Genomic DNA, 15,896 nt, shown 5'->3' with positions numbered 1-15,896 from the left:
GACATTGCAAGGATAGCACAACTCATGTGAAGAAGCAAAAACTTAGGATCAACCGATACTAACCGATAGTTGTTGAAGAGGAAAGATGGGATGCCTAATGGGGCACCCCCAAGCTTAGATGCTTGAGACTTCTTGAAATATTATCTTGGGGTGCCTTGGGCATCCCCAAGCTTGAGCTTTTATGTCTCCTTAATTCCTCTCATATCATGGTTTCTTTTTATCAAAAGCTTCGTTCACAACAAACTCAACAAGAACTCGTGAGATAGGTTAGTATAAACCAATACAAAACCTTATCATTTTCTACTGTAACAAATCACTAAAATTATTATTCAACATTGCATACTAAATGACTCTGAATATTTAACACTCCTATCCACAAATAGAATCATTAAACAAGCAAACATATGCAAACAATGCAACCATAACAATAATCTGTCAAAACAGTACAGTCTGTAAAGAATGCAAGGGTATCAATACTTCCCTAACTCCAAAAATTATAAGAGAAAATTCCCACTAAAATAAATTTATCAGATCTTAATATGCAAAAGGATTCAACATTAGATCATTCTCTGACTTTTCTAGGGAATTTTTGCAACAGCGGTAAACTTTCTGTTTTCAAACAGCAACATGTATACTAACAAAATAAGCATGGTAAAGGCTATCCTTCACTTTTTTTATTGAAACTAAAGGTGAAAAACATTATTCTAACTAACAGAAAGCAAAAACTAACAAAAGAAATTGACGCTCCAAGCAAAACACATATCATGTGGTGAATAAAAATATAGCTCCAAGTAAAGTTACCGATGAACGAAGACGAAAGAGGGGATGCCTTCCGGGGCATCTCCAAGCTTAGGATCTAGGTTGTACTTGAATATTACATTGGGGTGCCTTGGGAATCCCCAAGCTTAGGATCTTTCCAATCCTTATTCCATAGCCCATCGAATCTTTACCTAAAACTTGAAAACTTCAACCACACAAAACTCAAAACAAAACTCGTAAGCTCCGTTAGTATAAGAAAATAAATCACCACTTAGGTACTGTAATGAACTCATTCTAAATTCATATTGGTGTAATATCTACTGTATTCTAACTTCTCTATGGTTCATACCCTCCGATACTACTCATAGATTCATCAAAATAAGCAAACAACACATAGAAAACAGAATCTGTCAAAAAACAGAACAGTCTGTAGTAATCTGTATCAAACGTATACTTATGGAACTCAAAAAATTCTGAAATAAATTGGTGGACCTTAGGAATTTGTCTATTAATCATCTGAAAAAAGAATCAACCTAAAATCACTCTCCAGTAAACAATGGTAGCTAATCTCGTGAGCGCTAAAGTTTCTGTTTTTTACAGCAAGATCATAAAGACTTCACCCAAGTCTTCCCAAAGGTTCTACTTGGAACTTTATTGAAATAAAAGCTATAAAACATGATTACTACAGTAGCATAATCATGTGGACACACAAAAACAGTAAGGATAAATATTGGGTTGTCTCCCAACAAGCGCTTTTCTTTAATGCCTTTATAGCTAGGCATGATGATGGCAATGATGCTCACATAAAAGATAAGAATTGAAACATAACGGGAGCATCAAGAAGCATAAGACTAGCACATTTAAGCCTAACCCACTTCCTATGCATATGGATTTTGTGAGAAAACAACTTATGGTAACAATAATCAACTAGCATAGGAAGGTAACACAAGCATAACTTCAAAACTTTAAGCACATAGAGAGGACACTTGATATTATTGCAATTACTACAAGCATATGTTCCTCCCTCATAATAATTTTCAGTAGCATCATGAATGATTTCAACAATAGAACCAGCACCTAAAGCATTCTTTTCATGATCTACTTGCATAAAAAGTTTACTACTTTAGTTGAATCGAATTTGACTACGGCCGGTCCTTGAAGAAGGTTAAAACAGCAAACTTGATAAATCACCGTTGTTTTTTTGCCGTAGGTAAGAATGGTTCTTGCTAGAAGCCCGTAGCAGCCACATAAAACCTGCAACAACAAAGCAGAGGACGTCTAACTTGTTTTTGCAGGGCATGTTGTGATGTGATATGGTCAAGACATGATGTGATATATGTTGATGTATGAGATGATCATGTTTTGTAATATCGACAACCGGTAGGAGCCTTAGGGTTGTCTCTTTATTGTATGAAGTGCAAACGCCATGTAATTGCTTTACTTTATCTCTATGCGTAAGCAATAGTTGTAGAAGCAATAGTTGGCAAGACAACCCCGACGCAACGATGGAGATCAAGGTGTCGAGCCGGTGACGATGGAGATCATGACGATGCTTTGGAGATGGAGATCAAAAGCACAAGATGATGATGGCCATATCATGTCACATATTTTGATTGCATGTGATGTTTATCTTTTATGAATCTTATTTTGCTTAGAACGGCGGTAGCATTATAAGATGATCCCTTCACTAAATTTCAAGATAAAAGTATTCTCCCCGAGTATGCACAGTTGCCAAGGTTTGTCATTTTGAAGCACCTCATTGTTGGGGAACGTTGCAGAAAATTAAAATTTTTCCTACGGTTTCACCAAGATCCATCTATGAGTTCATCTAAGCAACGAGTCAAGGGAGTGAGTTTGCATCTACATACCACTTGTAGATCGCGTGCGGAAGCTTGCAAGGTGATGATGGAGTCGTACTCGACGTGATTCGAATCACCGATGACCAAGTGCTGAACGGACAGCACCTCCGCGTTCAACACACGTACGGGACGGGAGACGTCTCCTCCTTCTTGATCCAGCAAGGGGGAAGGAGAGGTTGAGGAAGACAGCTCCACCGGCAGCACGACGGCGTGGTGATGGTGGAGAGGCAGTACTCCGACAGGGCTTCGCCAAGCACACAACGGAGGAGGAGAGGTGTTGGGGAGGGGAGGACTGCGCCTTGGAGGGTGGTGCGGCTGCCCTCCCCTCACCCCTCTATTTATAGGGGGAAGGGAGAAGGGGGCCGGCCCCTCTAGAACCCATCTAGGGGGGGGGGCGGCCAAGGGGAGAGGGGGAGAGGGTGGCTTGCCCCCCAAGCCAAGGGGGCGCCCCCTCTAGGGTTCCCCCCCCCCCTCAACCCTAGGCGCAAGGGCCCAAGGGAGGGGGTGCGCCCAGCCCACCAGGGGCTGGCTCCCTGCCCCACGCAGCCCATGTGGCCCCCCGGGAGGGGTGGCCCCTCCCGGTGGACCCCCGGAACCCTTCCGGTGGCCCCGGTACAATACCGGTATGACCCCGAAACTTCCCGGTGTCCGTTTGACAACTTCCCATATATAAATCTTTACCTCCGGACCCTTCCGGAGCTCCCCGTGACGTCCGGGATCCCATCCGGGACTCCGAACAACATTCGGTAGTCACATACTAGTCTTCCTAATAACCCTAGCGTCACCGAACCTTAAGTGTGTAGACCCTACGGGTTCGGGAGACATGCAGACATGACCGAGACGCTCTCAGGTCAATAACCAACAGCGAGATCTGGATACCCATGATGGCTCCCACATGCTCCTCGATGTTGTCATTGGATGAACCACGATGTCGAGGATTCGATCAAACCCTGTATGCAATTCCCTTTGTCAATCGGTACGTTACTTGCCCGAGACTCGATCGTTGGTATCCCAATACCTTGTTCAGTCTCGTTACCGGCAAGTCACTTTACTCGTACCATAATGCATGATCCCGTGTCCAACACCTTGGTCACATTGAGCTCATTATGATGATGCATTACCGAGTGGGCCCAGAGATACCTCTCCGTCATACGGAGTGACAAATCCCAATCTCGATCCGTGTCAACCCAACAGATACTTTCGGAGATACCTGTAATGCACCTTTATAGTCACCCAGTTACGTTGTGACGTTTGATACACCCAAGGCACTCTTACGGTATCCGGGAGTTACACGATCTCATGGTCGAAGGAAGAGATACTTGACATTGGCAAAGCTCTAGCAAAACGAACTACACGATCTTTTATGCTATGCTTAGGATTGGGTCTTGTCCATCACATCATTCTCCTAATGATGTGATCCCGTTATCAACGATATCCAATGTCCATAGCCAGGAAATCATGACTATCTTTTGATCACAACGAGCTAGTCAACTAGAGGCTCACTAGGGACATATTGAGGTCTATGTATTCACACGTGTATTACGATTTCCGGATAATACAGTTATAGCATGAATAAAAGACAATTATCATGAACAATGAAATATAATAATACTTTTATTATTGCCTCTAGGGCATATTTCCAACAGTCTCCCACTTGCACTAGAGTCTCCAATCTAGTTACATTGTGATGAATCGAACACCCATAGAGTTCTGGTGTTGATCATGTTTTGCACGCGAGAGAGGTTTAGTCAGCGGATCTGCGACATTCAGATCCGTGTGCACTTTGCAAATCTCTATGTCTCCATCTTGAACATTTTCACGGATGGAGTTGAAACGACGCTTGATGTGCCTGGTCTTCTTGTGAAACCTGGGCTCCTTGGCGAGGGCAATAGCTCCAGTGTTGTCACAGAAGAGTTTGATCGGCCCCGACGCATTGGGTATGACTCCTAGGTCGGCGATGAACTCCTTCACCCAAATCGCTTCATGCGCTGCCTCCGAGGCTGCCATGTACTCCGCTTCACACGTAGATCCCGCCACGACGCTCTGCTTGCAGCTGCACCAGCTTACTGCTCCACCATTCAACATATACACGTATCCGGTTTGTGACTTAGAGTCATCCAGATCTGAGTCGAAGCTAGCGTCGACGTAACCCTTTACGACGAGCTCTTCGTCTCCTCCATAAATGAGAAACATGTCCTTCGTCCTTTTCAGGTACTTCAGGATATTCTTGACCGCTGTCCAGTGTTCCTTGCCGGGATTACTTTGGTATCTTGCTACCAAACTTACGGCAAGGTTTACATTGGGTCTGGTACACAACATGGCATACATAATAGATCCTATGGCTGAAGCATAGGGGATGACACTCATCTCTTCTTTATCTTTTGCCGTGGTCGGTGACTGAGCCGAGCTCAGTCTCACACCTTGTAACATAGGCAAGAACCCCTTCTTGGACTAATCCATTTTGAACCTCTTCAAAATCTTATCAAGGTATGTGCTTTGTGAAAGACCTATGAGGCGTCTCGATCTATCTCTATAGATCTTGATGCCTAATATGTAAGCAGCTTCTCCAAGGTCCTTCATTGAAAAACATTTGTTCAAGTAGGCCTTAATGCTATCCAGAAATTCTATATTATTTCCCATCAAGAGTATGTCATCTACATATAATATGAGAAATGCTATAGAGCTCCCACTCACTTTCTTGTAAACGCAGGCTTCTCCATAAGTCTGCATAAACCCAAACGCTTTGATCATCTCATCAAAGCGAATGTTCCAACTCCGAGATGCTTGCACCAGTCCATAAATGGATTGCTGGAGCTTGCATACTTTGTTAGCGTTCCGAGGATCGACAAAACCTTCCGGCTGCATCATATACAGCTCTTCCTTAAGATGTCCGTTAAGGAATGCCGTTTTGACGTCCATCTGCCATATCTCATAATCATAGTATGCGGCAATTGCTAACATGATTCGGACGGACTTCAGCTTCGCTATGGGAGAGAAAGTCTCGTCGTAGTCAATCCCTTGAACTTGTCGATAACCCTTAGCGATAAGTCGAGCCTTATAGATGGTAACATTACCATCCGCGTCCGTCTTCTTCTTAAAAATCCATTTGTTTTCTATCGCTCGCCGATCATCGGGCAAGTCTGTTGATGGGGTTATGTACCTAGGGTAGGGTCACGGACCTGTCCCAAGTAACTTACCCTAGGACATCCCTAGAAGAGGTCGCCTTCCAGTCGACCAACGAGGGTTCACTCGACCAACGAGGACACACTCGACTGGCCTGAAGGACTCGACCACGAAGACGCACTCGACTGGCCTGAAGGACTCGACCACGAAGACGCACTCGACCACCAGAAGGTCAAGAGGCACTCTGCACCGCAACGGCCTGTAATTAAGTAGACTTTATGATAGTAAAGGCACTTTATGTGGGGCGTTACCAGTAACGCCCCAGACTTAACTCACCTTAAACCTTCTCCTACGTGGGCTGGCTGGGGTCCTGGCGCACTCTATATAAGCCACCCCCCTCCACAGGCAGAAGGGTTCGGCACCTTGTAATCCATACATTCATAATCCACTCGACCGCCTCCGGGCTCCGAGACGTAGGGTTGTTACTTCCTCCGAGAAGGGCCTGAACTCGTACATCCTTTGTTCTTACAACCTCTCCATAGCTAGGACCTTGCCTCTCCAATACCTACCCCCCACTCTACTGTCAGGCTTAGAACCACGACAGTTGGCGCCCACCGTGGGGCAGGTGTTTTAGCGATTTTGTGGAGAAGTTGCGATTCTTCCGAGTATTTTCATCATGGTGTCTGCTGGAGTTTTGATCGAGGGTCAAGAGATCCGTCTCGGCACTCTCACCTTCATCGCCGACGACTCCGCATGGCTCCAAGAGGCTCCGCTCGACGTTGATGCGCTCCCCGTCCGCGGTGCGACGCATTTCCGCGCATGTGTCCGCGGCGTTCTGTTGCGGCAACCGTCGACCCAGTATCGGTCGGTTCCTTCCACCCTCCCGGTCTCCCGCCAGCGCAAGCGCTCAGGTCGGTCGAGGCTTCAGCGATGGGTGAGTCACGCGGTGGCTCGCCAGTCGACCACTACGCAAGTTGCGGCAATCGAGCCCAACGAATCTCTCTACGGCTTGTTCGATCAGTCGACTGGCTCCGGAGAGACTGCATCCGAATGCGGAAGCAGTGATCCAGCGGCGGAAATCCTGATGGTCAACGGGCCTCATAGCCCTCCCGGCTTCGCCCGCGGTGGTGGAGCAGGCGACGGCGGCGACCCTGCTCGAGGTTACGAAGAGTACCAGCCCGAGCCACTCGACTCTCTGCAAAGAGAAGAGCTTCGCCGCAGGAACGAGGATCCCCTGCGTATTCCTATCGCAGGAGAAACCCCCGAGGCTCGCGCCTTGGAGGAGGCGCGTCTGGCCAATTTGGCCGAGCGCACTCGACTGGAGAACCTTCAGCGAGCACTCGACGAGCGCGCGCGGCAACGAGTTCCCGACACCAGTCGACGTCAACTCTTCCCGCCGACTCAGGTATATCGAACCCCGATTCAGAATTTAGCAGCTGCGACCCGTATAGCAGAGTCCATTCAGCCTTCGCAGTCAGAAGCTGGCAGAGGTTTGCTGCAGATCAGAGATCTGCTCCGGGCAGCAGGAGATCAGAATTCAGCCGTGTCTCAGTCGCGCAACAGGATTCACAGTCGATCTGTCACTGTGAATACGGTACAGTCGGCTCACAGCCCCAGATCGCCTCCGCGGCGCGAAGGGTATGAGCATCGGCGAGATCAATATGGCGACAGGCTCGACCGAGATGATAGGCGTCGAGTGCCCTATTCCCCTCCGAGGGGTGGGTCTTACGCTCCTCGGCAGCCAGATGATAGGCGTCAGTACAGTACAGGGCGTAGAGTTCCAGTTGACCCCAGGGAGCCAGGCTTCGACGCGCGATCCATTATCGTGCAAGGGTTGGTCGACCGGAACAGAGCCCATCGTGGTGCATTCGACAGAGAAGTGCCCACGAGCAGTCGAGTACATGTTTCTGGTCCTGAATGTTTCAGCAGAGCTATCAGAGCCGCTGTTATTCCCCCCAATTTCAGGTTGGCAACAGGAGTCAGCAAGTTCACTGGTGAGTCTAAGCCTGAAACTTGGCTTGAAGACTACCGAGTGGCAGTTCAGATCGGTGGTGGGAACGACGAGGTGGCCATGAAGCATTTGCCCCTCATGTTGGAAGGTTCTGCCAGGGCATGGTTGACCCAATTACCTCCTAGCAGTATCTACACTTGGGAAGATCTGTCCCGAGTGTTCGTCAGAACGTTCGAAGGGACTTGCAAGCGACCAGCGGGATTGACAGAGTTGCAAGTCTGCGTGCAGAAAACCAATGAGACTCTCAGAGAGTATATTCAGAGGTGGATCACTTTGCATCACACAGTGGAAAATGTCTCTGATCATCAGGCAGTGTGCGCCTTCAAAGATGGTGTCAAGAACAGAGAACTCAGCTTGAAATTTGGTCGAACCGGTGACATGACCTTGAGTCGGATGATGGAGATTGCTACCAAGTACGCCAACGGCGAAGAAGAAGACCGACTCCGAAGCGGCAAGCACAAGCCGAGTCAGTCGGAAAAAGGGAATTCCAGTCGGAAACAGAAGCGGAAGGCTGAACCAGCAGCTCCTGGAGAGGCTCTGGCCGTGACTCAAGGAAAGTCTAAGGGGAAACCAAAAGGATCCTGGAACCCCAAGAAGGTGAAGGATAAAGAAGGGAACGACGTGATGGATATGCCGTGTCATATTCACACGAAGAAAGATGAAGAGGGCAATATCATTTACCCAAAGCACACCACTCGCCAATGTCGACTCCTGATCCAGCAGTTTCAGGGAAAACAGTCTAAGGACAAGGAGAAGGAGTCGGACAAAGCCGAAGACAAAGAGGACAGTGAGGGAGGATACCCGCATATCAACTCCACTCTGATGATCTTCGCAGATGTGGAAAGCAGAAGTCGACTGAAAGTAATTAACCGAGAGGTTAACATGGTTGCTCCAGCGAAGGCAAATTATCTGAAGTGGTCTCAAACACCCATCACATTCGACCAATCTGATCACCCGACTCATATTGCCACCCCTGGGAGGCAAGCGTTGGTGGTCGATCCAGTTGTCGAAGGCACTCGACTGACAAAGGTGCTGATGGACGGTGGAAGTGGGCTGAATCTGTTATATGCAGACACGCTGAAAGGTATGGGCATTCCGATGTCCCGATTGAGCACGAGTAACATGAGCTTCCATGGAGTTATACCAGGGAAGAAGGCTGAGTCTCTCGGCCAGATAGCTTTGGACGTAGTATTTGGCGATTCAAAGCATTTCCGCAAAGAAAAGTTGACATTTGAGGTCGTGGATTTTCAAAGTGCATATCATGCCATTTTGGGGAGGCCAGCCTATGCACGGTTCATGGCTCGACCATGTTACGTGTACCTCAAATTGAAGATGCCCGGTCCCAAAGGTGTGATCACTGTCACCGGAGATAGGAAAAAGGCAGAGGAGTGCTTTCAGAAGGGCTCCAAAATTGCCGATTCCCAAGTGACAGCGGTCGAGTTCGAAGAGTACAAGCAAAACGCAGATCCGAGTGACTTGCTGCGATCCAAGAAGCCCGCCACAGAATCTGCATTCCAGTCGTCCGGTGAGACGAAGCCTGTTCACATCCACCCGACCGACCCCGAAGCAGCTCCGACCCGCATCTCCACAACACTCGACCCAAAATAGGAAGAAGCGCTCATCCAGTTCCTCCGTGAGAACTGGGACATTTTTGCATGGAAGCCCGCTGACATGCCAGGTGTTCCCAGGGGACTGGCTGAGCATCGCCTAAGAGTCGACAAGTCTGCAAAGCCAGTAAAAGAACATCTTCGGCGGTCCGCCGTCCAGAAGAGAAAGGCCATCGGTGAAGAAGTGGCTCGACTGTTGGCGGCAGGATTTATCCGAGAGATATTCCACTCCGAGTGGCTCGCTAACGTCGTCATGGTTCCTAAGAAGGACAAGTCGCTCCGAATGTGCATTGATTTCAAGCACATAAACCGGGCCTGCCCGAAAGATCACTTTCCTCTCCCTCGCATAGATCAAATTGTTGACTCGACCGCGGGATGCGAGAGGTTGTCTTTTTTAGATGCTTACTCCGGGTACCACCAGATCCGTCTGTATGGACCCGATGAAGTAAAAACAGCTTTCATCACTCCATTCGGGTGCTTCTGCTATATCACCATGCCGTTCGGCCTCAAGAATGCCGGAGCCACGTTTATGCGAATGATTCAGAAGTGTCTGCTCACTCAAATCAATCGGAATGTGGAAGCTTATATGGATGATATTGTTGTCAAGTCACGAAAAGGTTCCGACCTGCTCGCTGACCTTGCCGAAACATTTGCCAACCTCAGAAGGTATGATATCAAGCTCAATCCATCAAAGTGCACATTTGGAGTTCCTGGTGGCAAGTTACTCGGTTTTCTCGTTTCCGAACGGGGAATCGACGCCAACCCAGAAAAGATTGGCACTATTCTCCGAATGAAACGCCCTGTGCGAGTGCACGATGTCCAGAAGCTTACTGGATGCTTGGCCGCATTAAGTCGATTCATCTCGCGACTCGGTGAAAAGGCATTGCCTCTTTACCGACTGATGAAGAAGGCTGACAAGTTCGAGTGGACTCCAGAAGCTGATGCAGCGTTTGCCGAGCTAAAAGCTCTGCTCTCCACCCAGCCGGTGCTTGCTGCTCCAATCAGCAAAGAGCCTCTGTTGCTCTACATCGCAGCCACAGGACAAGTCGTCAGTACTGTGCTAACGGTCGAGCGGGAAGAGGAAGGAAAAGCTCTCAAAGTTCAGCGCCCAGTGTATTATTTGTCTGAAGTCTTGACTCCATCCAAGCAGAGATATCCTCATTATCAGAAGCTTGTGTATGGAATATACATGACCACAAAGAAGGTTGCTCATTATTTCTCTGACCATTCGATCACAGTCGTCAGCGACGCTCCACTATCAGAGATTTTGCACAACAGAGATGCAACTGGTCGAGTGGCCAAATGGGCGATTGAACTTCTTCCCCTTGATATCAAGTTTGAGGCAAAGAAAGCCATTAAGTCCCAGGCAATAGCAGATTTCCTAGCCGAGTGGGTCGAACAGCAACAGCCGACTGAAGTTCACTCGGAGCATTGGACCATGTTTTTCGATGGTTCTAAGATGTTGAATGGTTCCGGTGCTGGGGTTGTCCTGGTTTCCCCCAGAGGAGATAAGCTCAGATATGTGCTCCAGATTCACTTTGATTCCTCCAACAATGAGGCAGAATATGAGGCCCTCCTATATGGGTTGCGCATGGCCATTTCACTCGGCGTCCGTCGCCTAATGGTTTATGGTGACTCGGATTTAGTGGTCAATCAAGTGATGAAAGAGTGGGACGTAAGAAGCCCAGCCATGACTGGATACTGCAGTGCAGTGAGGAAGCTGGAGAAAAAGTTCGAGGGGTTGGAGCTCCATCATATACCCCGACTGAAGAATCAAGCAGCTGATGATCTAGCAAAGATAGGTTCCAAGAGAGAAGCCATTCCGAGTGGTGTGTTCTTGGAGCATATACATACTCCATCAGTCAAAGAAGATCCTTTCACCGAAGAAACTCCGCAGCCCAAGAGTGCCACAGATCCGACTGAAGTTGAAGTCCCAGCGGTGGTCGACTTGATCATGGAGGTTTTGGTAGTCATTCCCGACTGGACGATTCCATATGTTGCATATATCTTGAGGAAAGAACTTCCGGAGGATGAGGAAGAGGCTCGACAGATCGTCCGTCGATCTAAGGCCTTTACCGTCATCAAAGGACAATTATACAGAGAGAGCGCGACTGGAGTCGGACAGAAGTGCATTACACCAGAAGAAGGTCGACTCATCCTCAACGATATTCACTCGGGAACCTGTGGTCATCATGCGTCCTCTCGGACCATCGTGGCCAAAGCATACCGAGCCGGATTTTACTGGCCCAAGGCGAATGAGATGGCAAAGGAGATAGTAGATAAGTGCGAAGGATGTCAGTTCTACTCGAATATGTCGCACAAGCCTGCGTCAGCTTTGAAGACCATCCCACTCGTCTGGCCTTTTGCAGTTTGGGGGCTGGACATGATCGGTCCTTTGAGAACAGGACGAAGTGGCTTCACGCATGTACTGGTGGCAGTCGACAAGTTCACCAAGTGGATCGAAGCTAAACCGATCAAGAGCCTCGACACCGGTACTGCTGTTAGCTTCATCAGGGAACTGGTATTCAGATATGGAGTCCCGCACAGCATCATCACGGATAATGGGTCGAACTTTGACTCAGAGGAATTCAGAACCTTCTGCAACTCCCAAGGCACGCGGGTCGACTACGCGTCAGTCGCCCATCCGCAGTCGAATGGACAAGCAGAGCGAGCTAATGGACTGATTCTCAAGGGACTGAAACCGCGACTGATGCGTGATCTCAAACACGCGGCTGGAGCTTGGGTCGATGAACTCCCATCTGTGCTCTGGGGACTGCGGACCACGCCCAATCGGTCGACCGGAAGAACTCCATTCTTCTTGGTCTATGGAGCCGAAGCAGTCTTGCCAAGTGATCTTCTCCACAATGCTCCTCGAGTCGAAACCTACAACGAAGCAGAAGCTGAACAAGCGCGGCAGGACGCAGTCGACCTTTTAGAGGAAGAAAGGGAGATGGCTCTGATCCGGTCGACCATCTACCAACAAGATCTGCGCCGTTTCCACGCTCGAAATGTGAGAGGTCGAGCCTTCCAGGAAGGGGATCTGGTTCTCCGAGTGGATCAGCACAAACCACATAAGCTTGCTCCTTCTTGGGAAGGCCCTTTCATCGTCACCAAGGTTCTCCACAACGGGGCATACCGTCTTTACAACGTCGAGCATAATATCGACGAGCCCCGAGCTTGGAACGCGGAGCTACTCCGCCCGTTTTACACTTAAGTTGTATCACTCGGATGAGTTGCAATAAAGAGCTTCTGTAATTCATGGGTTTAGAAATAATTGTGTCAGCACTTTTTCTTTTTGTCCACATAAAAACTCCCCCTCAGTGGGTGGCTTAGCTGCGAATCCGTTTCGCCTAAGTTTGGAAAAATCCTGTCGAGTGGTGAGCCAGACTCTCACTCGGAGGCTTAGCTGCGAATCCGTTTCGCCTAAGTTATAAAAATCCTGTCGAGTGGTGAGCCAGACTCTCACTCGGAGGCTTAGCTGCGAATCCGTTTCGCCTAAGTTATAAAAATCCTACCGAGTGGTGAGCAATCCTCTCACTCGGGGGCTTAGCTGCAGTCCAAGCACTCGCCTAAGTTATAAAAATCCTGTCGAGTGGTGAGCCAGACTCCCACTCGGAGGCTTAGCTGCGAATCCGTTTCGCCTAAGTTATAAAAATCCTACCGAGTGGTGAGCAATCCTCTCACTCGGAGGCTTAGCTGCAGTCCAAGCACTCGCCTAAGTTATAAAAATCCTACCGAGTGGTGAGCAATCCTCACACTCGGGGGCTTAGCTGCAGCCTCGTGCTCGCCTAAGTTATAAAAATCCTACCGAGTGGTGAGCAATCCTCACACTCGGGGGCTTAGCTGCAGCCTCGTGCTCGCCTAAGTTATAAAAATCCTACCGAGTGGTGAGCAATCCTCCCACTCGGGGGCTTAGCTGCAGCCTCGTGCTCGCCTAAGTTTATCAAAATCCTACCGAGTGGTGAGCAATCCTCTCACTCGGAGGCTTAGCTGCAGTCCAAGCACTCGCCTAAGTTATAAAAATCCTACCGAGTGGTGAGCAATCCTCTCACTCGGAGGCTTAGCTGCAGTCCAAGCACTCGCCTAAGTTATAAAAATCCTACCGAGTGGTGAGCAATCCTCTCACTCGGAGGCTTAGCTGCAGCCTCGTGCTCGCCTAAGTTATAAAAATCCTACCGAGTGGTGAGCAATCCTCCCACTCGGGGGCTTAGCTGCAGCCTCGTGCTCGCCTAAGTTTATCAAAATCCTACCGAGTGGTGAGCAATCCTCCCACTCGGGGGCTTAGCTGCAGCCTCGTGCTCGCCTAAGTTTATCAAAATCCTACCGAGTGGTGAGCAATCCTCTCACTCGGAGGCTTAGCTGCAGTCCAAGCACTCGCCTAAGTTATAAAAATCCTACCGAGTGGTGAGCAATCCTCTCACTCGGAGGCTTAGCTGCAGTCCAAGCACTCGCCTAAGTTATAAAAATCCTACCGAGTGGTGAGCAATCCTCTCACTCGGAGGCTTAGCTGCAGTCCAAGCACTCGCCTAAGTTATAAAAATCCTACCGAGTGGTGAGCAATCCTCTCACTCGGAGGCTTAGCTGCAGTCCAAGCACTCGCCTAAGTTTATCAAAATCCTACCGAGTGGTAAGCCAGCCTTCCACTCGGAGGCTTAGCTGCAGCCTCGTGCTCGCCTAAGTTATAAAAATCCTACCGAGTGAGAGCGATCCTCTCACTCGGAGGCTTAGCTGCAGTCCAAGCGCTCGCCTAAGCACAGGCACCTTGCTTTGAACCTGCAAAGGACATTTTGAGCCGAAGGCAATCATATTCAAGCGCCAAATTCAAGTTTGAATCGATGTCTAAAGGACCGAAAGTGCTCAGGCGTCAAGCCTGTTAAAGTTTGTCGGATACAATTCCACTCGGCATACCGAGGCAAATTTAAAAGAGTCGAGCCATAAGAAGTTTTTACCCCTCCTGTGGAGGGCTGGAAGGTGCGACGAATTCATCAAGGTCAATTCCGTCGGCGATCCGAGTGGCAGCTGCAAGGAAAGTCTCCATAAAGGACCTGAAGTCGTGCTTCTTGGTATTGGCCACCCGAAGAGCCGCCAGCTTCTCCTCTCGTGCATCTTTGCAGTGGACTCGGGCCAGACACAGAGCAACATCTGCACCACACCGAGCTGAGGACTTCTTCCATTCCTGCACTCGACCAGGGATCGTGTTCAAGCGGGCCATTAATGACTCAAGGTCATTCTGAAGTGTCTCCTCAGGCCAGAGCGTCGAGTCGATGCGAGATGTGGCGGCCTTCAGCCTTGCGAGATAATCCACGACGGATGCAACGCGAGATTCCAGTCGGAAGATATCCATGGCAACCTCGTCATTCACCGGAGAATTGACAGGGTCAAGGTTTGGCTCCAGTCGGCTGGTTTCTTCTTCAAAGTTTTGACAAAATTCTGCAAGAGTGATCACTAAGTCAAGGGGATAGTCGAATGGAAGAAGCCACAGTCAGAAATATTTGCCAAACATGGAGGTTTACCTTCGAGCATAAGAAACAGCTTCTTGGCAAAGCCACTCAGGAAGGCCTCCAGCGCAGTCTTCTTCTCAGTCAATTTGCTGACTTGATCGGTCAAGGCAGCTTTGTCAGTTCTCAGTCGACTGACTTCTTTGTTGGCAATCCCAAGAGCAGTTTTCAGGTTGGTATTGTCTTGTTCAAGCTTGGTGACTGAAGCTAACTTCTCGTCAGCAAGCTTGATCTTCTCAGCTAGCTCAAGGTCTTTCTTCTGCTGGGCCTCCTTACCTTACCTGCAAGACACAGCAAGATCAGATGTTGAAACAAGCAAGAGGAAAAGCAGTCGTCAAGGTCTCACCAAACATACCTTCAGTCTCCTCCTTCGCCTTTGTCAGCTTCTCCTGAACCAGCTTCAAGCTCAGCTCGACTTGAGTATGTTTCTGTTCTAGCTCTGAGTAGCGAGCCACAAGATCACAGGAGTTCTGCGAAGAACCAATCGACTAAACGTCAAAAATAATTCACTTCCGAGTGAAAAAGGGAAAAACACACGTTTCTAAGACTACAGCCGAATACAAGCATTCGACCGTAGTCTCGGGGACTACACCCAGTGGGTGCACTCAGCGTGCCCCCACTAATCCTGTTGAAGACAAAGTCGACCAGTCGACCTCAAAAAAAAAAAAACAGTGTGCGAGACGCATTATCTAAGACTGTGATCAACTGCAAGCAGTCGACCACAGTCTCGGGGACTACACCCAGTGGGTGCACTCAGCGTGCCCCCACCGGTTTGCGAAATCCAGTCGACCAGTCGACTGATAGAAAGATCGACATTATAAAGCCTAAGGCCGACTGCCAGCAGTCGACCTTAGCCTTGGGGACTACACCCAGCGGGTGCACTCAGCGTGCCCCCGCTAACACGGAGTTTATTCGACACTCCCAGTGGGTGACCAATATAAATCCCGGAAAAGAAAAGTTTTTGGTAGCATATCCAACAGAACAAACAGCAGTCGACTGACCTGGACATTGCTTTGGAGGGCAGAGCTGGCGTCATAAG

This window comes from Triticum aestivum, chromosome 1B, assembly GCF_018294505.1.
Source record: "Triticum aestivum cultivar Chinese Spring chromosome 1B, IWGSC CS RefSeq v2.1, whole genome shotgun sequence".
Taxonomy (NCBI): Eukaryota; Viridiplantae; Streptophyta; class Magnoliopsida; order Poales; family Poaceae; genus Triticum; species Triticum aestivum.
This window is presented reverse-complemented; position numbering follows the sequence as displayed.